This window comes from Ambystoma mexicanum, chromosome 10 (assembly GCF_040938575.1).
Source record: "Ambystoma mexicanum isolate Mex_15411 chromosome 10, UKY_AmexF1_1, whole genome shotgun sequence".
NCBI lineage: Eukaryota > Metazoa > Chordata > Amphibia > Caudata > Ambystomatidae > Ambystoma > Ambystoma mexicanum.
The window spans coordinates 408,585,570-408,610,936 of record NC_090932.1 but is presented as its reverse complement, the minus strand read 5'-3'; positions in this window follow the sequence as shown (position 1 = coordinate 408,610,936).

Sequence of the window (25,367 nt, the reverse complement as noted above, 5' to 3'; positions counted from 1 at the left end):
GTGGAGGATTTACCTCCAGCAAAAAGCTGGAGGTAAATCTGCCACTTTACTGCTGAAAATCTGCAAAATCATCAGAATTACTGCCTGCGGTAATTCCACCGAAATCCCCATGGAGTTCTATGGACTCCAATAAATGGGGACTACGACCGCCTATAAATCTGACGGATTAAGTGGCAGTAACGGTAATTCCGGTTGGTGGTATTCCATCACATTTACTGCAGGAATACCGTCAAACTCGTATTGAGGCCCATATGTGCTGAACCTATAGTAAAGTAATGGCATGCAGTAGCTTACCATATACTATCATGCCATTTAAGACATCCTGTTGTTTGCCAAAGATACTTTGATAAAGGCGTCCCAAGCAAGACCAATCTCCTCATTATGGCTGAGGAGTAACAGTTTAAATCCCAACAACAAAATCTCCAACCCAGATTTTCCTCTGCCATCATTACAGCTCCTATGCAAACTCAAATCTGGACCTCAACATTCTACATCCACACTCCCTTCGACTGCACATCTTGTGAATGCCAGCAGACAAGCTGCTTGGATTTAATTATCTCACCAGGATAGAATGCAGCTGTCACTTAATGAGCAGGGGGGGTGATATGACATGACAGGTAGTGACTGTTTTTGTCTGATGAGAGAATCACATTCTATGTTAGATATTGCATTAACACAATACACTCATAATCCGACTAAGCATTTTTTCCTAAAACTTCACAGTCTCTCTTCTTCTTCCTGTCTCTCATTATTTCACTTTGGGATTCATTTGGTGGTGTTGTTGGTGACCAAGACTCTCATGTATCATCCCCCCCCCACCGCCATCAGCTTCCGCCCACTCCCAGTACTTACCTTTTGGCACCCACTGGCCTGTGCTGTCTCACAGGCCAACACTTGTTATTGGTAGTTGACCAATCTCATCAACAGATCTCTGCCAGGTACTTTACAACGGCTTACAACATACTTCCTAGGATTCCCTCAGTGGAACTCCTAGCATTTACCCACTCAACTCGTCCCTTCTCCCTCTCTGCATTTGCACGTTCTGAATGCTCACAAGGCCTAGCAAGACCACCTCCTTCTTTCTCTTCATTGTTAGTATGTTTTCCTTTCTCTCCCATGTTCCCTCCCTGCTGCCCTGTGGGCACTATGAAACAAAATTATACTGTTTATGTATAGGCGCTTACGAATACACAATAAAATAAATGAATGCATAAATAAATAAATAAATAAATAAATAAATAAATAAATAAAGATAGATGTCCTTGAATTACTTTTGGGAACTTTGCTTAATATATACTGATTGTCCACGGGTTTCACTGGTATTTAGGTGGGTGTTACCGTATCTGTACATTTGCCAACATGGAAAGACCACAGTGAGAGAAATGTGTTGGTATCTATGCCTCATTATGAGCATCCTCAATGCTGCATCCTGATGCCTCTGCAGCTAGTTGAAGAGATATTATGGGAGGATCAGCAGCGATGCAAGAAGGCGTTTTCTAGAGGACGGTGCACTTGGACACCCGTTCTTTTCGAGCTCCAACACGTATCCGTGTGATGAGTTAAAGGGAAATAGGTGCACTTCCACCACTCGACCAGATATAGAAACATTCAAGTTGGACTTCAGTAATGAGATATTACGTTATGGTTTTAGCCCTGAGGAAGGAGCAAGTCTCCGAAATGCATAGGCAATGTTAACCATACGTATTTGACAGTCTACTTGGATGGTGTTAAGTCTAACATGTATATGGATTGATGACATAATCAATTATACCTATACCTATACATAAAATTAAAGTTGTGAAGTAACAGTTTACATATGGAATTCTGATTGACTCTACAAGAAGATTGAGTAAAATTCAGTTCTCAGAACACAAGCGTGAGCACCAGTCTTAGCTGGATGGTTTATCCAGCTTCTTTCTTTCTTCTTCGAAGTGGAGGATTTACCTCCAGCAAAAAGCTGGAGGTAAATCTGCCACTTTACTGCTGAAAATCTGCAAAATCAGCAGAATTACTGCCTGCGGTAATTCCACCGAAATCCCCATGGAGTTCTATGGACTCCAATAAATGGGGACTACGACCGCCTATAAATCTGACGGATTAAGTGGCAGTAACGGTAATTCCGGTTGGTGGTATTCCATCACATTTACTGCAGGAATACCGTCAAACTCGTATTGAGGCCCATATGTGCTGAACCTATAGTAAAGTAATGGCATGCAGTAGCTTACCATATACTATCATGCCATTTAAGACATCCTGTTGTTTGCCAAAGATACTTTGATAAAGGCGTCCCAAGCAAGACCAATCTCCTCATTATGGCTGAGGAGTAACAGTTTAAATCCCAACAACAAAATCTCCAACCCAGATTTTCCTCTGCCATCATTACAGCTCCTATGCAAACTCAAATCTGGACCTCAACATTCTACATCCACACTCCCTTCGACTGCACATCTTGTGAATGCCAGCAGACAAGCTGCTTGGATTTAATTATCTCACCAGGATAGAATGCAGCTGTCACTTAATGAGCAGGGGGGGTGATATGACATGACAGGTAGTGACTGTTTTTGTCTGATGAGAGAATCACATTCTATGTTAGATATTGCATTAACACAATACACTCATAATCCGACTAAGCAATTTTTTCCTAAAACTTCACAGTCTCTCTTCTTCTTCCTGTCTCTCATTATTTCACTTTGGGATTCATTTGGTGGTGTTGTTGGTGACCAAGACTCTCATGTATCTTCCCCCCCCCCACCGCCATCAGCTTCCACCCACTCCCAGTACTTACCTTTTGGCACCCACTGGCCTGTGCTGTCTCACAGGCCAACACTTGTTATTGGTAGTTGACCACTCTCATCAACATATCTCTGCCAGGTACTTTACAACGGCTTACAACATACTTCCTAGGATTCCCTCAGTGGAACTCCTAGCATTTACCCACTCAACTCGTCCCTTCTCCTTCTCTGCATTTGCACTTTCTGAATGCTCACAAGGCCTAGCAAGACCACCTCCTTCTTTCTCTTCATTGTTAGTATGTTTTCCTTTCTCTCCCATGTTCCCTCCCTGCTGCCCTGTGGGCACTATGAAACAAAATTATACTGTTTATGTATAGGCGCTTACGAATACACAATAAAATAAATGAATGCATAAATAAATAAATAAATAAATAAATAAATAAATAAATAAATAAAGATCGATGTCCTTGAATTACTTTTGGGAACTTTGCTTAATATATACTGATTGTCCACGGGTTTCACTGGTATTTAGGTGGGTGTTACCGTATCTGTACATTTGACAACATGGAAAGACCACAGTGAGAGAAATGTGTTGGTATCTATGCCTCATTATGAGCATCCTCAATGCTGCATCCTGATGCCTCTGCAGCTAGTTGAAGAGATATTATGGGAGGATCAGCAGCGATGCAAGAAGGCGTTTGCTAGAGGACGGTGCATATGGCATGCTGCTCTCCGGAATTACAGCACACACATCGTCTCCCTGATCTGAGGTCTAAGCCCAGTCTGTTAAATAGTGACCAGTGCCCTTGCACAGCTCAGCAGAACCCGACCACTGACATAGCATCATGCTCCATGCAGTGCAACCAGCTCTCAACACAGCACCCTGCTCCCTGTACTAAAGAGCACAGTAGTCCAATAAGTATGAGGAACATGCAGAACAACCCTTTTGCAGTGACTGGGCTGTATCACAAAGTCTCAGTATCCATACAGGAAGGTGTAAGGTACACCCTGATTAAGATTTAAAGGCTGGGTGACGGCAGAGTTTTTTTAAGTTTGTTTTCTTATCAGCCACTCTTTTTTACTCCAAATCTCATGCATTCTTCTTCCTATCTTTGCTTGCACAGAGGGGAGGAAACAAAAGCTTAAATGGGGAGGGCAGTGGTGCAGCCATAATTAAATTCAAGATCTTGTTGTGTACACTGCTTAGTTATGTAATTTTGCCCCATAGGAAAGCCATGCCTTGTAATGGTTAAATCATAAAAACATAATTCTTTCTTTAGCCTAAATGTAGCCCTTAGAGCACCTGTCCAATATGAACGAATGCTCAAGTGCTTCTTTCGATTTCTGCACAAGTTTGGTTAATTCACTATAAAAATCACCAACTACACACAAATTCAAAAGCCACCCTACTTAAACTTGACAACAGTGTCTGCTTAAGGAGAACTGACTACCCCAGCGGGGGAAAGAGACTGAAGACTCAAGCAATTCATCATGGCAATAACCACAGCTGCCAGGATGAACCTTTGGAATTTAAGGAAATACCCCTAAACGTGGTTACTGTTCGAGGCTATTCCTTGGTCTTGACCTATTTATTTGTTTCATTTATTTATTACATGTGTGTAACAACCCAGACCCTGGGATATCCATTGTCTTCCCCCTCTACATTTTTGACTGCTTCTCGACCCACTCCACCTCTTGAACTCTGTGAGCCTGCAATTTGCAAGTTCGATTTCCACGTCATCCTTCTGAGATGAATGAATTAGGACCCATTCAATGGAGGAATAATGACACCATTTATTACAGCGCTTTGATCAGGAGAAAATGCCATGAAGCACTAAATAAGGACATAGATAATGATTGAAATGAATGTTCCTATTTTACTAATGTAGATTGGACCTGTACAATTATAGCCTGTTAGCCATGATGGATACTAGCCAGAAGATCTGCGACACAATTCTTTTAAAAAGACTTACTCACTGGACTAAGGAAAATAAAACACTCAGCCCCTTCCAGACAGGCTTTCGGAAAAGTTACAATACAATCACCAACGTTTGTGTATTGCAGTATCTCACAGCTGACACAATGAACGAAAATATCCAAACCTTTACTGTTGTTATACAGACATTAGGAAAGCATTCAACCTCATTCCCAGAGATTTGCTCTGGCGTAAACTCATTGGCTGAGGGATAGATATATTATGTCCAACAGCTGTATACAAATACTTCCATTACAGTTCGTCTAAACCGTGGAGTTACGTGTACGAAATACCAAACCACAAATTGTGGCCTTAAACAAGGGTGCGTATTGGCCCCGATTTTGTACAACTTATATACTGCAGTTTTGAACCAGGTCTTTGCCTCAATACAAAACTTTCCACCAAAAATACATAGCGTGCAGATACCATGGCTTTCATACACTGATGACATTATAATGTTAGACCTCACACATATTGGTTTACAGTGCTAGAAGAATGCCCTATGCAAATGTGCTGTTAATAATGCTATGGATATGAATATGGCTGAGTCAAACATTATGTCCCTGGGCAAAAAGACACTGATAAAGAACAAATATGTGTGGCATATAAAAAAATGTCCCCTCAAAAGAGTAACTGAATACACTTAACTGGGATTCCCCATAAAAATGTACTCTAGAATGACATATTATGGAGAGAGAGCTATCACTAAAATTTGAAAAAGTGTTGATAATCAAGCATTATACAGCGGATTGTGGTGGATATAATATGGAGGGCCTCCTTGAGATTTACTGCTCAAGGATGGTGCCAAGCATTGTTGGCCCAAAAATACAAGCAAGTATGACGGTTGGAAAAATTTGAGGGCAAACTATTGCGATCTGTGATTAATGTACCAAACTCTATGTCAGTCTATGCTCTGAGATTGGAATTTGGGGTAACCTCATTAATGACAACGTGGCAGGGTCAAAAAACATTGTTATACGCAATATTTTTGAAGGACAATCAAAACAACAATAAGTTACTTCTGTTAATGGGAATACGTTTTTCCACTGCAGACAAAAACATTTGTATTAATGAATTAAAAAAAAAAAACAGCAGACAAATTTATGGAAACTCTAGATCTGGAGTCAGATATTTTAAACAGTGACCCCAATTTCAAAATTAAGATATAAAATAAATACAGATGTTTGGACAGGTTGAAAAATGTCGATAAGCTTTCTGGGAAAATAAGGTACATCGAATATTCACAACAAAGCTTTCCATGGTATAGACTATGTTGCTACTTGACTAAGTTATGCACGATGGAACTAAAATGCTTCATATTATATCTGCGCTGAAATCTATTACCAACAATGGACTATACTGGCTTATGGCAAAAGATTCCTCTCAGAGCACGTTTATGTCGATTGTGTCATAAGGAGATTGAGACTAGTCACCACATCTTGACCAATTGTTCCTCAATTAATTAATGCTATAAGAAGGCTTACGTCCATTTTGTGACAAGTATTGATTATATCACCAAGGACCAATTTTGCTCAACTCTAGTTGAGGCAAACTCGATAATGATAATAGCAGCAGCTTTTAACATATGGAAGGAAGCACTGAAGACATTTTAATGGAATGGAATATGTATATTTAATCTTTTAATCTTTACCCATTAATGATTTTAAATCACCTATATATCTTACTGTATTATTAGTATAAGATAGCGAAACTGAAGAGCATGTTTATCTCAATATCAGATAAAATTATGTAAACAAACCAATTGTGAAATGTTTTCTTTTTATTGTTCTTAAATATTGTTTTTTTGGTATAAATTTGCTATAAACAAACTAATTGCACAAATAAAATAAAACGATAAATGTTTTTGTATTAATGTAGGCTTTTACTATATTTCTTTGGGGTAAATTTAATAGCAAATAACACATGTCCCTTGCTTAGCTCGCTTGATTTGCTATTCCGGTTCACTTAGCCTTGATAGGTTGTTTGGAGACCAATGCCGTTGTCCTCTCATAATAATAATAGATGTTGATAATTATAGCAATAGTATTAATAGATGTTGATCCCACCCTATGGAACAAGACTCAGGTTGTCGACGTTGCAAGGGTGAAGAGCTCAGCTGTCCCTACCAGGAATCGAGTTAAGGAGTTCAGGCTCACCTCTCAGTCAGAGGTGATGGATTGACCTGTGAACTAACCACCAGGCCATGGAGATGTAGACCCCATTAAAGACATTTCAAAACAGAGTAGACCTATTTCCTCATCTTTTATCACCTGCAAAGTTCCATAGTAAACACTGCAAATGCCACCATTTGGGCAACAGATCATGTATATTATGTTTTACAACTTTTACAAAAAGGGACACAGATTTCTTCTAACAGTTCTTTGCCCCCGGGAAAAAGTTCTTTAGTCAAAGGGCCTCATTACAACCCAGGCTTTAAGGGGTTAACGCCGCCGTAAAAGGTGTCAGCGCCGATAATCCCTTACCGCCTAATTACGAAGTCCCTTTGCGGGTCCCGACCTTAACGGCTGGTTTTACCAGCCGTTAAGGAAGGAACCCGCAAAGGGACTTTCGAGGTAATTACGGTACCGCAATTTGCGGTACCGTAATTACCACCTTCCCCATTCCCATTGAGCCCTATGGGGCAAAAATGGGAATGGGGAAGGGCCAATGGTGAATGGGGAATTACCGCCCCGCCAACCTTGGAATGGGACGGTAATTCCGCCATTCACCATGGCGTAGTTGGTAAAATACCGGCGCCAACCATGGCGCTACTAGCGCCATGGTTACCACCTGGGTCGTAATGAGGCCCAAAAAGTCTTTGGTTTAATATGGAGGTTCCATTTTAAATTTCAACCATGTTCAGTTTATGAATTCAAGACAGGAAGACACACTGTCTATCAACTGCTTGCCCATGTTTTGAGATGCTGCAGTCAGCGCACATATGCCCAGCGCTAGACACCTGATAATCACAAATGCACTATCCTATAAGTGGCAGAGAACATAACACTGCTGTGCTAGGTTGGGCTTCAATAGTTAACTTCCCTAATCTAGCACAACATGCTTGATATCTTGTCAGTCCTCCCACCCTGACCCAGTCCTGCCTGATTCCTCGTGAGGCTCTTCATCTTGAGATGCCAATCCAGGATGAATATGTTGTTCCTGAATTTCCATGAGGATTAACTTTAAGCCCTGTGCACTGTCGGAGTTAAATGGTTAAAGGAACGCAGGAGTCTAAATCCTGAAGGTACAGTTTTTCTAGAAGCCCTGCTCTTTGCATGAAAATCTGCAAGGTTGAGGAGTTTTCATATCTGGAGAAAGAGAGAGGGAGAGAGAGAGAGAGAAAGAGAGAGAGAGACAAAGAAGGAGAGAGAGAGAAAGAGAGAGACAGAGAGAGGGGGAGAGAGAGAGAGAAAGAGGGAGAGACAAAGAGAGCGAGAGGGAGAGAGAGAGAACAATCTTAATCTATTATGTGTTTACTTGTTTGTTTGTTTGTTTATTTATTTATGAATCTATGTATTTATTAAAGTATTCTTTCAACTACTTTTAAGCACATATACAATTTGCAGGCATGCCAAGAGTAGGTACATTGTTGTGTTTAGCAGTCACCATGATTGTTTCATCAGCCGATAGGTTATTTCATCAGGAGAGGAAGGTGGTAATGGTGAAATGATCTCTGATTGGGCGCAGTACTTCACCCAATGGAAAAGCTATCCTGGTCCATCTCTGATAGGGAGACTGATATGCTCCTGTTCACCTCTATGCAATGGAGACCTTAGAAACAGGATGGTTGTCTGTAAAGGGGGGTAGGAGCAATCTGTGACATCTTTTCCTATTGTATGTCTCCTTAAGTGCCACGCCAGCTCAAATGCAAGAAAAGGGTTTGTGCTGTGCTCTGTCAATGCCCAAGTCTAGGTACATTAAATACTCTGATCTTCTCTCTTAAATGCAATGTTTACATGTTAAAAGATTATTCACCATTGCCAGCAGTTGGATACCTTTTCTTCAAATAAAAGGGAAGCAGCATCAGGCGCCGGCACATGCTGTCATTTAAATACATTACAGGTTTTTCTCTGGGTATATTGAGGAATTATAAATTACACTGCAATGGACTGCTTTTCACTCAATCATTACAGTATGGATACCTCTCTCCTGCCTTTCCTCTGCCAAAGACAAGACAAATAACACAGAAGGGAGGTTACCCCTACTCGCACAGCAACTGTGGAATATATCAAATATAACAAGAAATTGGTCCTGGTGGAGGCACACACTTTTTAAGAGAATTAATTATTTGGTGTCCGAATTAATCCAAGAGACACTCTGGACTGGGTACAAGAAGTTATGAGTGTTTTATTTTTACTCATCGGTAGTTGCCTTTATACCTTATTTGGCAATATTTAGAAATACAGACATTTTATCAATGTATTAACATCTGTTCAATTCTTCAAGGAAACATTTTACCATGGCAATCAACTATAGTGTCATGATGCGCATAGGAAAGAAAAGTATCCCGATTGCTCCCAGTGTACAGAGAAGGTAGGTGGGACATATGTGCATGAAAGGTTGTTTTAGGTGCAATGAGTAATGGCAGCCTAAAGAAAGGAAATTGGGCCAGGGTAGTCCTAAATCAAAAACCAGACAAGGCAAACAGGAGATGACAGTCTAGAGAAGCGGTAGGTGAAGGAGTCAGAAATTTTAGATCTCCCATTCAGAATCCCTAATGCGTTGATGCTGCCCTGTGATTCAAGGTCACCGCTCTTCAAAACTGTTGATTTCTATGTCAGCTGTCAAGTCATCCTAACCGGTTAAAGCCTTGCAGAGACCTATTAGATCAAATCGATGACTGCAAAAATTAACTGAAGATCAACTTCCTCTCCAGAAAATTACACTACATAGGAATTCAGTTCTTAACCAAGGAAACTAGGATGTGTATAATATTTCTAAACATCCGGGTGCCACTGTAACCCCAGCTACCTTTTTTGCAAGAAGCAGTAAAAGCTGAGGAATGTCTGAAGGTGCAATGACAGCTATCAGAGAAGTAACTCTATGGGACTGACCACCTCATTTTCTTGCTGTCTCCTATTCCTTTGATATAAAAGGGGTTGCCCCCTCAAGGGGTGTGTGGTCATTCTGTTGATCTAAAGAAGAGAGATATGGGATGTTATTAGAATGAGAACTCTTGTAGACCACTAAATTCTATGCACTTCTGTTCCACTTTGATCAGGTGGCCCTCTTAAGGCTCTTGCAAAGAATCACCCTTGTGCTCAGCATACACTTCGAAAGGTAATTTGCCCTTCCTGCATGACACAAGAAGGGGATATAATCCTTCTGTCCTTCAAATAGGATATGTGTGAATCATTTGGGACCCTTAGCAAAACACCTCTTATTTGGGCGTCAGTTTAGAAATGCAGTCAGAAAACATGGCTGCTCCTAATGATTCTATTTGTTTTATTATTTATTTGCATTTATAAAGCGCACAAAGGACGCCAGAGGCATTTTGGTGCTGTTGCATGGAATCAGCTTAGTTACATTGCACTTAGAAGTACCTAATTACGCAGGATGTGTTACATGAAGGGCGATACGTCTGCACAGGGTTACATAGTGTGTAACATATCGTTATATAGCACATTACATACAGTTCTTTATATTCTACGTGCACAGTTGGCTCAGTTTAGGAGCGCAAGGGGGTTACGTGGGAGTTTTAGGCAAATAGTCTAGCTTTGATGGCTTTGTGGAAGGGCAACCAGTGGACTTGTGGTCTGGCTGTGGAGATGTGTTCCCTTTTAGGCATGCTTATGGTGGTGTGTAAGGCGTTGTTTTGGATGGTTTGGAATTTGTCAAGGTTTTTTAGTCATGGCGCCAGTAATGAGGACATTACAAAAGTCCAGTCTAGAGCCGATTAGGGCTCTAGTGATGGACAGACAATTTGCAGTGGAGAGGAATGGCCTGGCAGAGTTTTGCATTTTGCGATGGCACTGACTTGTCTAGTCATTGTTAGGTTAGCATCTAAGTAGACTCCAAGTGTTTTGACTGCTGGGAAACTGGGATGGTGATGTTGGCAATATTGAAGGAAGAATGTTGGTTGTCAAGTTTTATCCATGTGTGGGTGTGCCTTAGCAGCAGTAATTCTATCTCTTCCCTATTTAGGAAAAGCCCGTTTTAAGCCATCCAGGTGTGGATGGTGGCGTAAGTGGAATTAAGAATTTTGGCGCCAGCCTCTTAGTCACCGGACAGAGGAAGGAGAACTTGAGTATCGTCAGATTAGTTGGTGTACATGATGCAGAGCGAGTCAAGTGTGTTGAAGAGAGGTATGGTAAAAATGTTGTATAGCATGGGGGACAGGCACAAGCCTTGTGGGCCTCCGCATTGGATGGTGGATGATTTCGCCAATGCTTGGTCAGAGAAGACATGCATGGCACTGCCTTGGAGGAAGGAGAAGATCCAGGTGATGGCATTGGGGGAGAAGTGGGCTGAGGAAGAGAGCTGTTGACAGAGTAGCTTGTGGTCCACCAAGTCAAAGGCGGCCGAGAAGTCTAGGAGGAGTAGGGCGGGTTTGACTGTTTCTCTAAAGTCGTCAATTTGTTTTTTGAGGTCTATCCAGGCAGTTTCGGTTCCGTGGCCAGGCCAGAAGCCAGATAGTTGGGAGCCAAGGATGTTGTTGGATTCTAGGAAGTTCTAGACTTTTAGGTAAGCTGCCTTGTCTAGGAACTTTAGTAGGAAGGGCACTGTGGTTATGGGTCTGTAGTTATTAGGGTTGGTCGGGTCGAGTGAGGTTTTTTTCAGAGGAGGCATACCCACGCTTCCTTTAGGCTAGATGGGACAGATCCTGAGGCAAAAGAGGCATTGATGAATGCTGTAAGGAGGGTGCCAGAATGTCTGTGCACTCTTTGATAAGGGTGGCAGGGCATATATCTCCTTTGCACATGGATGGTTTGATGTTCTTAATGATGATGACTTCATTTCCGTTCACATCCCTGAATGAGAAGTGTGTTGAGTTGGTGGGCCACTGGTTGGAGGCAAGTAAGTGGATGGGATTAGGGAGGTGAGAGTGGAGTTGATTGGCTAGTATTCTGTTATGGAGGGTGTCAAGTTTATGGAGCATGGCTGATTGTATGTCGAATCACCAGCCTTCATCTTTGGATATGGCTTGGAGCGGGGAAGGGGGGGGGTTCAGGGGTTTCCAGTTCCCTGAAGATGACGAACATTTCTTTAGAATCGGACTTGGCATTAGCGATTCTTGTGTTGAAAGAATTGGCCTTGGCATGAATGATTGCTTTTTTGTATTCATTAGAAAGTTTGTTGAACTCAAGTTTGGCTGAGTCCAGTTTGTTGGTTTGCCACTTAGATTGGGCTGCACGCTTTTTGGAGTGCAGGTCAAAGAGTTCTGAGGAAAACCATGTGTTGGAGTGTTTTGTAGTTTTGGCTTTGCGGACAGTTAGAGGGGCAATTGCTTCTATTGCCCCAGTAAGAATAGTGTTAAGCGATTGGGCGAGAATATCTTGGTCTTTGGAGAACTGGGCCTTCAAGGCTGGGACTGGAAGGTAGGGAGCGAGTCTCTCTTTCGTGAGGAGGCATAAGCTTCTTGTGGAAAAGGGGGGGAGGTATGTCGGGAGATTTCTTGTATTTGGGAGAAGAGAGGGTGATCTGGATAAGGTGCTGGCCAGTCCATGGGAGGGGACAGATAGCAGTGATGACAGGTAGGCAGTTGTGGTGTGCTAGCCAATCTAGGGTACATCCTTTAATGTGTGTGGGAATGGAGACTGAGTGTTTGAAGCCTAATGTTTCCAGAGTATTAGCAAGGTATTTTCCTGGGGCGTCATTGGAGTCGTGGAGTCCTAGGTTGAGGTCACGTGCCAGGATAACCTTAGAGGAGGTCTTTAGGTTGTCGGAGAGGAGGTGTGTGAGGGTTGAATGAAAGTCAGCAAGTGGACCAGGGGGGAGGTAGACAATGTGTAGTGTGATAGTGCAATGGTGTGAGCTGTTCAGCTTGAGGGATAGGAGGTTGCAGTTACTAGTAACTGTTTTTCAATCTTTCTTATGGTGATAGAGTCTTTGGCTATGAGGGCTACCCCACCCCCTTTGGCGTGAAGGAGGTCTTGTCGGAATATGGTGTAGCCAATGGGGAGTACACGCACTAGAGCTGGGCCAGATGCTGCATGGAGCCAAGTTTCTGTAATGGCAAAGAGGTCGAGGTTGTGAGTGATAATCAGGTCTTGTATATCCAAGGCGTGAGCTGGGAGAGTGTGCATTAATGAGGGCATAGCTAAGGGAGGTGTGTGTGAGCGTAAGGGAGGAGGTATTGGTGTGGCAGGGTGTAATATCCAGATTGTTACATGTTGACATGGAGGTCAGGGTAGGCATGGTAGTGGCATTGGGATCTGCAGTAACAGTAGCATCATTACATGCGGCCATGGTGGTCAGGGTAGGCATAGTAGTGGCAATGGGACATACAGTAGCAACAACATTATTACATGTGGACATGGTTGTCAGGGTAGGCATAATAGTGGCATTAGGACATGCAGTAGCCACAATATCATTACATGTGAGCATAGTAGTCAGAGTAGGCATCGTAGTGGCATTGGGACATGCAGTAACAGTAGCAGCCTTACATGTGGGCAAAGTGGACGCAGTATGCGGCAAGGTGGACAAAGGGCATGTAACAATGGGAGTGATGTCACAAGTGGGTAAGCTAGTGGTATAGGTAACCTGCGAGTGGTTCTTGGGTGTTATGGGTCTCTTGGTGGATGGATAGTCAACATTAGCAAGCTGGATGGGTATCCATGAGGTAGGCGTTTGAGTGCGCATGGGTATATGCAGGACCGCCTCATTGAAGTCCATGACTCTGATGTAGAGTCTGAGGTTTCGGCTGGTGATGTTCCTGGGTCACGTTGAGAATGTTGGTGGGAGGGTGCAAGCTCGAGGTCGCAGACCAGTGGGTCAGCAGGTGAGTGTGGCACTGTGTGAAGGAAGCCTGGGGTAAGGCATACAGTGTGCAGAGCAAGGCTTCTGTGTATCGGGACGGGAGTGAAGGGCAGGCTCATCCTGTAGTATGGATGGCTTACCCATGATGCGTTCACGTGTAGAATCGAGGGACATAGATGTGGGCATCGGCAGCAACGGCGAGCAGCTGAGAGCTGCGGAGAGCGTCAGCATTTCAATCAGGCCTTCCCAGCATGGCTTTGTCTGCCAGCTGGAACACGCACCATTTATGGAGGCGCTGCTGCAGGTAGGAAGGTGTTGGAGCTAATCCGGGCTCGCAGCTGTGAATATTTTGTCCTCATTGTTGATGCTGTTTGTCATGGGGACGGTGGTGGCCATCTTAATAGGCCGGATTTCGGATTCAGGCCAGCAAAGCAAGGCTGCGGTGGGGGAACACTGTGGTGTCCCTCGTGCTGTGCACTTAGGGGTTCCTAGCTGCTAGTGATGCAGGGCTTGAAGCAGAGCTGCAGAGAGAGTGTCAGCTTTTCCATCCGGCCTTCCCAGCATGGCTTCACCTGCCAGCTGGAACGCACACCATTTATGGAGGTGCTTCTGCAGGTAGGATGGTGCTGGAGCCAATCGAGGCTCGTGGCTCCGAATATTTTATCCTCATTGTTGATGATTCTTGTCATGGGAACGGCTTTGGCCACCTTCATAGCCCGTGTTTTGGATTCAGGCCAGCAAAGCAAGGCTGAGGTGGGGGAACACTCCGGTGTCCCTCGTGCTGCGCTTTTAAGGGGTCCTGGCTGCTAGTGATGCGGGGCTTGCAGCAGAGCTGCGGACAGCATCAGCCTTTCCATCAGGCCTTCCCAGCATGGCTTCGCCTGCCGGCTGGAACGCGCACCATTTATGGAGGCGCTGCTGCAGGTTATGAAGGTGTTGGAGCCTCTCCAGGCTGGCAGTGGTGATCATTTTATCCTCATTGTTGATGCTTGTTGTCATAGGGACGGCCATCTTATTAGGCTGGGTTGTGGATTCAGGCCTGCAAAGCAAGGCCGAGGCAGGCGAACACTCCGGTGTCCCTCGCTCTGCTCTTTAAGGGGCTTCTGGTTGCTGATGGCCTTCCCAGCACGGTTTCTGGCATGCTTTCAACTGCTTGCAGCAATTCTAAAGTAGAGGGACTTAGTGTACTTGAGAGATCACTTTAGAGATGCCTAAAAAGAATCTAAGAGCCAGACATATCAGGTTCGGAAGGTTATTCAACTGGGAGTATGTTTAGTGAGACAGCCTTTCCGTGTAATATATTGCAGATAATAGTAGTGCCAGTGTGGCAGTCTACACCTCCCAAGGTTGTGGATCTTTCATATTTGTTTAGCACCCATAACCCCTAGAGGCAAACACATGAGCTCAATAAAACTTGATTGGTTGAGGATGGTCTAAAGAGTTCACACTCAAAGTGAGCTCCTGGGTGAGGTTGTGGGGACAGTTGCCCGCATCCTGAAAGCCAACAAACAGTCCTGTCTTCTCATTTCTCTGAGCTGGCTCTATTTTCAGTCAGCGTAACTAAATTCTTCACCAAAATAAATGCAGAGAAACGAACAGTGAAAGCGCTGTTTGTCTTGTCGACATTACAATCATCATTCATAGGCAAAGGCACTCTTCCTTCAGGAGCATCTTTCTATTTCCATAAAACCCGTAATGTAAAGCCCAGAAGAATCTCAAATCTGGACCTGCTCACTTCCAAAAGAGTTTGTGTGAGACTCCATCACCATCTACTGCTCTTGCGTCTGAGATGGAAGAACACTGCACTCACCAGCTGCTTCACAGTAGGTGCTAGACAACACGCAAGCCTCTTGCACCTGGTGTGGCTGGTGCCGAGGAGGTAATTAAAAAAAATGAACATTACCGGTTGACATTGCAAAAGTCAAGCAACGCACGTACTTCTATGGCCTTGGTATGACGAGGAGGTTATACGTAAACACGAATTATAGACCTTGACTGAAGCAAATCTGACTGAGAAACAACAGAGCAGCTACACATATGTTTCTGCCAGAGATGATAAGGGCGAAGGTCAGACCTGGCGGTTGTTTTACTGCATGTGCATATTAAGCAATAAAAGCAGTGATGCAATAGCGCCTTACCTTTGAGCCAGCTGAACCAGTTAACAGGTTACTTCATTTTCTCTGTCGTTCCTGTGCCACCAAACACCTGGTGTACTGCTATGCTTTACTTGTTATTTAAACCAGGTGCTCCTACCCTCATTATGGGGTTTTAACGAGGGAATGAAGTGTGCAGTGCCATTAAGCTGTGCACCACAATGTTTTATGCACGGAATCTGTGTCCGGGACGACAGCTGCACTTAATCCAATAAAATGAGCATTATGGGGTGCCATGCAGTGACAGGTTGCGCAAGCTGCCTATTGGACCTGGGAAAATAGCACAGGAGGGGGAAAAAGTGGTCTCTTGTGAATCTGAATTGCGCTGTTTGGTATATAACCAATTAAATAAGTGTTGGTATTGCCCATAACCCTTTCGGAGGCTCAGTGCTTTTTGTGTAAATATTCCAGTGACCAGAGTTTAAGCTGATCTTTCACATAGTTCAATGTTTGCTGTGAGCTCCGGTGTAAGATACCTATTGTAGTCCATCTTCACTTTTGATTCCTGGACTGGGATCAGGGTCCATCTCCATGCTTGTCTTTCTTTTATTTCAATGCCTATATCACACTTTTCTATTTCTACACATTCTAGTTCTACATTCTATTTCAATGGGTGGAGTCGTCTTTGCATGCTGTCTATACTTTCCCTCCACCTTTTCCCCAACTACAAGGGTCACATGTGGGATATCCAGACCTTGGACTTTAACCTGATCCACTTCTATGTATACATCTGATCTGCTTACCCATGCCCACATATGGCTTGCTTCTGCCTTATACCCATGGTGATACTAGGCTTCATCTATAAATAAAAGAATGTTCTGGGGTGACCAAGCAGTGGCCAAGTGGTGAAGAGTAACTGCCTCTACATCAATACGTTTAAGACAGAGTTCCTTTTGGTTGCTCCAGTTCTCTCCTTCCTGACTACTATAATACACGTGCTCCTACATGGTGGTTCTACCACTTTACAAAGCAACAAGTCCGCAATCTGGACGTGACCTTCAATACTGTCCCCTCATTCATATGTTCCAATATGTTATGTTCCTGGGTCTTACAAAAAGCACACCTTTTAAATGTGCATTGTCTCCTGGTGCATCGCAACACAGGTACGCTTTGCCAAAACGATGTTTCACAGAGAAACTTGATGCCAACCTTATCTTAGGCATTACATCCTCAAGCCTCATTCCTCCACCCCTTGAGTCACTCCACGTACTGCTGGTGGAGGACCATATGTATTTCAAGTGTCTCTCCCTAACACACAAGGTTTAGCACAGGGCCTCACTAATCTAGCTCTCTAATGCATTCCTGCATCACCAGTCAAAGGTATGCCTAAATTCAGCCTCCCAGTACAGACTGTCCATCTGTCAGCACATATGCTACTGAGCGTTGTCAATTTCGCTGCCTCCTGTTCAACCTACACAAGATCAGGAGAGCTTGGAAGACACACCAGTTAAATCCACCTTATTAATTCTAGACGTAGCTTTCCATCTTATACACTCCTTCTCTCAGGTATTTCCTCAATCAAACTCCACTTCACACTCACCTCGTAGGACCTAGAAGCTGTCTCACGGCTGCGTATGGCATATTTCAAACATCTCTAATATAATACAACACATTCTATTTTTAGGAATAGAGAATTGATAACCCAGGGTGATTTGTAGAGCCATGAATATTTGTTTTCCATTGACCTTCTCACCATGAGTTAAGTTCTGTCGTGTCGTTGTGTTCTTGGCGTTCATGCCATGCACTGCTGCCAGGTGCATGGCCTCCAGTCGATCTTTTGGATCTGAAAGGGACAGTGGAGGTTAGTGTTGGTTAGCTGGAGAGAGCTGTGCTTCACTGTAGGTGCTTGTTAAGTGTGTGCATTTTCTAGGTGGGCATTGATTTGTACACAAGGGGAGTTTTGTTTCCATATGGGAGACTTCAAGTGTTTGACGACTCGTCAGTGGTTTTGGTCGGCTGGAGAGGTGTGCAGTTTTATTTGAAAGATGATGATTTCTTGAAGGTTTAGACCAAGAGGGAGAGTTTTCTCTTGCCAGTTTTGTGGGCGTGTATAGTCAGCATGTGGCGAATAAGGCTGATTGAAATATGAGGTTTGAATAGAATAATTGTTCTAGATGTGAAAAAATGGAGTACAGTATTAGAACAATGCACTGTTCTTTCTTACGGATGGCAACATATCACCACAGCGTAGCACAACATGGAGAAAGTGCAATGCACGTTCTTATGAATGCTTACATGTGAACACAGTATATAGCACAATGTAGGATCAGTGCAATGCACTTTTTTGGGTTGCCTAGATGCAAGTAGCAATGAATCACAAAATAGTAACACTAAAATAATATCCTTTCCTTAGAATCAGCACCCAAATCTGTCGTCTGAGCAGTTACCCCACTTGGCTGCCTAGACATCGTCGCTGCCAGCATCATTCGTGCACAGTAAAGGCTGGTGACGCCCTTCTACGCCAGAACATTCTCCCAAGCCAACTGGAGTAAGACATGCCAGGTGAATATTACCTTTGGGGTGGCATGATCGCAAGGTGAATCTGAGAAAGGAGCATCCTGCTGTCCAAAATCATTTCAAGAATGTAACAATTAAACATTAAAAGCAGAGGGATGGAAAAATATATTGGAGATTGAACACATAAGTTAAACCCCTTACACCATGGCTGCCATGTAAATAAAACCCAATTTCTCTTTTGCTCATATGACAGCTAGTCCCTTTTCTTTCTTCAAAAGGGGGGCACGGGAGGCTTGCTGGCATTGCAGGAGGATACACCATTGCACAAGGGATAGGCTGCTGGTGCTCAAGGGGCTGACCCGTGCTGTTGAAGGAGCTGGTAGATCAGATATGATGAACCCTCATAGCAGAGTGAGTAGTGGTGCATAACGTATCAGGGGAGGAGGAAGTAGACATGAGGAAAAGAGGCACCAAGCACCCAGTGACAGATCAGGATACAGGTTACGTTGCATGGAGGCCACAGTGGCAAGCTACTGACAGTGGATCACCCAGAATGTAAAGTGCACATGCTATACCAGCATCCAAGCATTCTGAAAATGATCTTTCAATTTCTCAGACTCAACGTCGCTAACTTCTATATCTCACTCTCTTTCTATGGCTCTTTGGAATACACAGTCTGTTTGCAATAAAACATCCTTTACCCTTGACTTGTTCCTTTCTCATTCTCCTTCTCCTGACCTCATTACCCTTACCAAAACCTGGATCTCTCCCTCTGACTCGACAAGCCCTGCTCCCCTTTATGATCCTTCACTCATTCTCACTGGCAGGGGTGGTGTTGTAGGACTGTTTTCATCCTTCAATCATTCTATCTCTCCTACACCCCTATCTCATGATAATTCTTCCTCATTCAAAGCACTATTTCCACAATCACTACCCCCTATGGCATACATATTATCTCTGTCTACCAGCCATCTGACCCGGTAGGTCAATTCTTCAACATCTCCCAACTAAATGACTCTCCCCCACCTGATCACCACCTGATTTTCATTGTTGACTTCAACCTCCCCTCTCTCTCTCTGCTGCTCTATTCACTCTTCTACTTAACCATCAACTCTCTTCCGTCCACTCTCTGCCACCCATTCCAATAGAAACTCCTTTGACCATATTCTCCTCCCCTCTCAAATCTCTGCCTCTAATATCTCCACTGTGCCTTCTCCTTCAGATCACTCTATCAGCTTTGCCTCAATTTCCACTCATATTTCTTCCTCAATCTCTCCATAGTAAGCACAGGTTTCCCTCCTCCAAACTCTCTGACTACCTCTCGGACCTACACCACCCTTTCTTGTCCTATGCTGAATTCACCTTTCCATCCATTGAAGAAGCATTCATTAACTTTAAAACTGCTCTGTAGGCTCCTTTTTCCTCGCACTACCGACCCTTTTACTACATTCACTCCTACATCCTACCCTCCACACCCGGGATTACAGCTCTCATCTGCACCCTGAAAACAACAATGCAGAAAAAATATTGCACTTGGAAAAAGGTCAAGACACTCCTCTGATCTCCAACTCTCACTGATCTTCAAAACTGTTCCTGTACACTTGACTCTGCTGAAAGTAACTTCTATCTCGCTCTAATTTTGTCTCAATCTTCCCAACCTGGGCACCTCAAAAACAAAACTTAGCTCAGTTCTCTCACCTCCTAAATCCACCTCCATCTCCTTTACTCATTCTGCAAATTATCTTGCTCTCTACTTTGCATCAAGCAATTACTACCATTCAGAAAACCTTTACTAATTACCTTCTATCCCCTACCCCTGTTCAATTTTCTCTTCCACTCCTACACTCGTAACAAAACAATTCTGAACAATCAAGCCAACTGCCACACTCACATCTATGCACCTGCCACTACTTCTTTCACAGACTGCCAGAATTTCACATTTCCCCCATTTTACTTCAAAGAGACCTCTGAGACAGAGGTCCTAATCATAATCAAAAGACAAAAACCCTTGAGTTGCAAAGGGGACATCTGTCCAGCGCCCGTTATCAAAGACTGTGCAGAATTTCTAACTCCACTCATCACTGCATTTATAAATGCCTCCTAGTCAACAAGCACAGTGCCTATCAGCCCCAAGGAAGCCTTACTCCCCTTACTAACACTAACCATCCTTAGACCCCACTTTACCCAGTAAATATAGGCCAATCACAACAGTCCCCTTCCTACTCAAAATCCTTGATCGGGTTGCCTACCTACAAGTTTAGCAATCCTTGAAGCCAACCATGTCCTGGGTATGCATCAGTCAGGTTTCAGCCCCGGACATGGTACTGAATCAGCCTTGCTGGATTTAAAAACACAGTTGGACGAGGTTAGGGATAATGGATGGCCAGCACTTCTACTCCTCCTAGACTTATCTGCTGCATTTGATCTGGTAGATCACAAAATCGTATGCCACCACCTCACAACCTCTGCTAACTTCTCCCCTATAGCTACTACTTGGATTGCATCCTTTTTGGAAGGAAGAGTCATGAGGGTCTTCACAGAGAATGCCAATGCCTCACCATCCCCCATACCATGTGGGGTACTTCAAGGTTCATGCATCTCACCAACCCTAAACAACATCTTCTCTAGACCCCTCTTTGACATCTTGGATCCTGTGACATAGCCTACACTAACTACGCTAACGACACCCAGATCTTACCCCCACTCTCAGGCAACTATGAGGATGACTTCAAAACTCTCAACAACATGTACTCTTTGATCCAGTTGTGGATTGTAGTAAACCACTTGTGTCTCAATGGAGATAAAACCAAAATCCTGCTTGTTGGCCCCCCCGCAGTCCTAAAAATCTCAATGAAAAATACACTGGCATCCTAATTGATAACATCATGGTCCCTGTCTCGGAGAATGTAAAAACCTTTGGAGTGTACCTTGACGCCACCCTCCCTATGTCCTGCCAAGTTAACGCTGTCGCCTCCTCAGCAGCCTACACCACCAAAGTATAGAATGCTGCAAGACCTTTCCTTTCCTTAAAATGCTGGCTAACTATAGCCTGAGCAGTCATTGGCTCATGACTAGACTACTGCAATGTCCTCTTTGCAGGGACTTCCACTAGAAACCTTCACAAACTACAAGTAATACAAAATAATGCACTGTGAGCAGCTCTTAACATTCCTAAAAAAGAACATATCTCAGCAGCCAGAAGAGATTCTCACTGGCTGCCTATCCGAGGACGTATAATTTTTAAAACTCTGTCCATCACCCATAAGTGCCTATCCAACACAGAGCCTCCCTACCGCTCACATAAATGATCCAATGCCAACCCAATAAGACCTACCCGGACACCCTAATCCCACTGCTTATTCTTACCAAAAATTAAAATAGTGAAAGCAGGTGGCTCCAGCTTTACCTACATCGCAGTCAAACACTGGAACTCCCTCCCCCCTTCATTGAGGGCAGAACATTCCAAGTGGGTATTGTGCAAAGCATTAAAAGCACAACTAAACTCACCTACCTCCAGAGTTCTGCTCCTATCGCTTTCCTTGCAAAGTAACCAGCATCTACTCAATTGTATCATATGTGAATTTAATGCAAATAACATTTACTTGTCACAGCGCCTTGATGCCTCTGGGCTGTTTGTGTGCTTTACAAATGAAATAAATAAATTAAATTAACTACCCTCCTATCCCACTATGTCACTGTCTGCCACCAACAACCCTGATGTGATTATTACCCTACTCCTCAAGGCTAACACTTCCTGTGCCCCCACTGTCCCCACACATTGTGAAGAACATGTCTCCCAGAGTTGCTACACATCTTACTTCCCTCTTCAACTCCTCTCTTGACAATGCCAGTGTTCCCTAATCCTATAAGACAGTTACTGTCATCCCTCTCCTTAAGAAACATGTCCTGACAAAATTCACCCTGCCTCTCTTCTACCACACTATACCAAAATCCCGGAGCGAGTGGTATTCAATTGACTCACTGACAAGCTCTTGGACTCTCTTCAATCTGACATTTGACCTCTTAATTCTACCAAGACAGCTCTCTACAATTTCAGCAACTTCATCTCTTCCTCTTGCCATGCAAATCTTGAATGTATTCATATTTTCTCAACCGCTCTGCCGCATTTGATAATGTCAACTATTCTGACCTCTCTATTTTATCTCTCCTTAGTATCAGAGATAAGGTGCTGACTTGGTTTGCTTCATACCTTGACCCCAGACATTTTCAGGTGTCCTGGAACCATCATATCTCCCCACTCAGCCCCTTACTGTTGGAGTTTCCAAAAGGGTCTGTTGTTGCTTCACTTACCTTCTCCTATCAACTCTTTGCTGACAACACTCAGATCTTCTTTTCCTTTCACTCTTATCCAACGAGCTGTTGTCAAACATGTCAAACTGTCTCTCCGACATCATATATTGAATGGCATCTCGGTTGATCATGCTCAACTCCACTAAGACTGACTTTCTCTATTTCCCAGTCAAGCATGCTCCTATTCCTCTCCTCATCTTCTTTTCTTCTATCCTGACTACATTCTTTAGTCTGCTTCCACTCGTAACCTTGCTGCCATCTTCAACCCATCACATAACTTCTCGGGCTTCATCTCCAAATCTGCCAGTGCAGCCAGACTCAACCTCCTCAATATCAGGAAAATCTGTCATCTTCTTCCTTTCAGTAATGCTAAATCACCTCCATAGTACTTTCTAGATTTGACTACTGTGCCAGTCTCCTCTAGCTTTCTTAACTATGCTTTTTCACCTCTTGACAAATTCCTCAACTTCACGGCCGGCACACTTTTCAACCTTTATCACTTTAAATCCACCTCATCTGCCTATCGCCAGATTGGCTGGCTATTTATAAAACAAAGGGCTAAGTATAAGCTTCTTCTCATCATGTTAAAAAACTGTCCATGGACTCACCCCTCTCTACCTATCTTCAAATCTCACTCCTTATTCCCCTCCCTCCTCATTAAGGTCATCCTCAGATCACCCCCTTGCCACCACTTGGTCCCTTGTGCTCCCTCTCATTTCTGCTCCCTCTCGCTCCCCTACTGTGGAATGCTCTTCCTCTCCCTTTCCGTACTACTTCAACTCTACCACTTTGTTACTCCAACCTCAACGCTCTCCTTCTTTCTGAAGAACTCGTTACCGAGCACTCTGTGACACGCATCACCCTCTTTTCCTCTTCCCCTACACTTCATGGACAACACTAGAGAACATTTTTGTCACCCCCTCATCCTTAATTCAACACTTTCTGCACCATTCCGTTCTTATGCCATTCTTTTCTTTCTTCCTCCCTGGTTTATGTTTCCACCTTCCACTGCAATCTCTGGTCTTCAAGTCACATTCGCTCACCCCATTGTAAAGGACTTGTGTCCTCAAGTCTGTTATCAATGGTAAATTCTGTGTTTTTTGTGCCAAAAATGCATTGCTTTCCTTGTGATTTTTATCCATAAATAAATAGGTAATAAAAACAAAATGCACGCGTATACTGAAGTTGTCAGTAATGCCCAGTGGCTCAAAATGAAGCCTTGTGGCAGAGAGGCTTGCCATAATAACGGAATAATGCACTCCAGTTATTGTCTGAGGTGAAGCCGAGGAAAATAGGTAGAGGAAGCGCTTTACTCCTGGTGATCATTACCGCCATCAGCAAGTTTTACAACGCTCTAAGCACAGCTTCAACCCACTTTTTTCTCATTTATGCAACATGAGCAAAAGAGAAAAAAATAGGGCAATACACAGAAGGGATACCAGCTCAAGATGACCACAGACAAATCAAAGCTCTGTGGCTGTTGGATAGAAAAACCTCTTCCATGCTGGGGACACACAGATGTCTATTTAAGGTTCTCTGTTTAGTTATAACAAAATTGGCACCACTTTTCTTCTTTGAAAACTGAAACCAAACATGTGCCTCCACGAGCAGTGATCAGGCCATCCAATCTACACCTACTATTGATCCAAGTGTTTGCTGTCTCCAGCTGAAGCTAAAACGTTTCCTGTTCTAACTCCCTACAGAACTTACCAAATTCTTGCCATTTCTCCCAAATCTTGACTTTCCTCTTCCTGTGTTAGCCGTTTCTGCCTGTGTCACCCCAGTATACGCCATGATGACATTGGCTATGGTGCACTTTATAAATATCCCACGCATTCCCCCTGACACCCATGACCTAACATTGTTCTGCCACTATGTTGCACAGCACATATCAATCTTTATTTTGTTGAATGGCAGACAACTGCAAGCACAGTCGTTTCATAGCAACTATCATTGGTTTCATAGCACCAGCATGTATATTTCCTTCAACCTGGCTTCGAAACATCTTTTTACCATGCCTATTATACATATCTAGTAATGTTTCTGTGAACATCCGAATGAGATACACACTCCCCTGTGTATTGTGGTATTTTTGCATTTTGCAAGTTTGAACCTTAGCAGAGCCAGATCTCCCTCTATACATTGAGTACCATAAAATTGAGATCAAATTGAGTTGTAATACCAGCTACTATTGTGGTCGTTGGAAGTGGTAGAAATCTGGTATCTGGGATATAAAATAAGATGCAACAGGCCACCTCGCTCCGCTATTTTATGGTTCTTCAAACCATTTGTTTTAGTAAATCATTTCACCACTAGCACTTTGAAACACTGTGCTGCCGCCAAATCTGCGGTACCGTTACACTTCTGCCACTTCACTAATCTGCACACCTTAGCTACATTTCTCTGCAATTCCCTTATGCTATTGCCTTCCGGTAACCTACTTAATGAGTCTGATTCAATCAAATTCTTTGCTTTTATATGCTAGTGAGCAGACACATGCACACTCTGTTTTCCTGGAAATGTTTTTATCCAGTTGAATTTACTCTTCAAACGACCTCCATGTGCCAACTAGCTTCTTTTGCTTCTTACATACTCCCTATGTTCCGGTACCTCCTTTTGCCGCACAAATGACTACTTATTATGATCAGGTGAATACAAGGAAACCTAATCATCATTGATACCCATTTACCCCCGCCACCCTGGGCCTTTGCTATCTGCCCTGATATAAGATGGTGGGTGACTTCTAGAGAACTATCCTGTTACTGTCCGCCTGTCTTTATCAGATGCTTCTTGGCTCACCTGGAAGTCTTTGCAAACTGC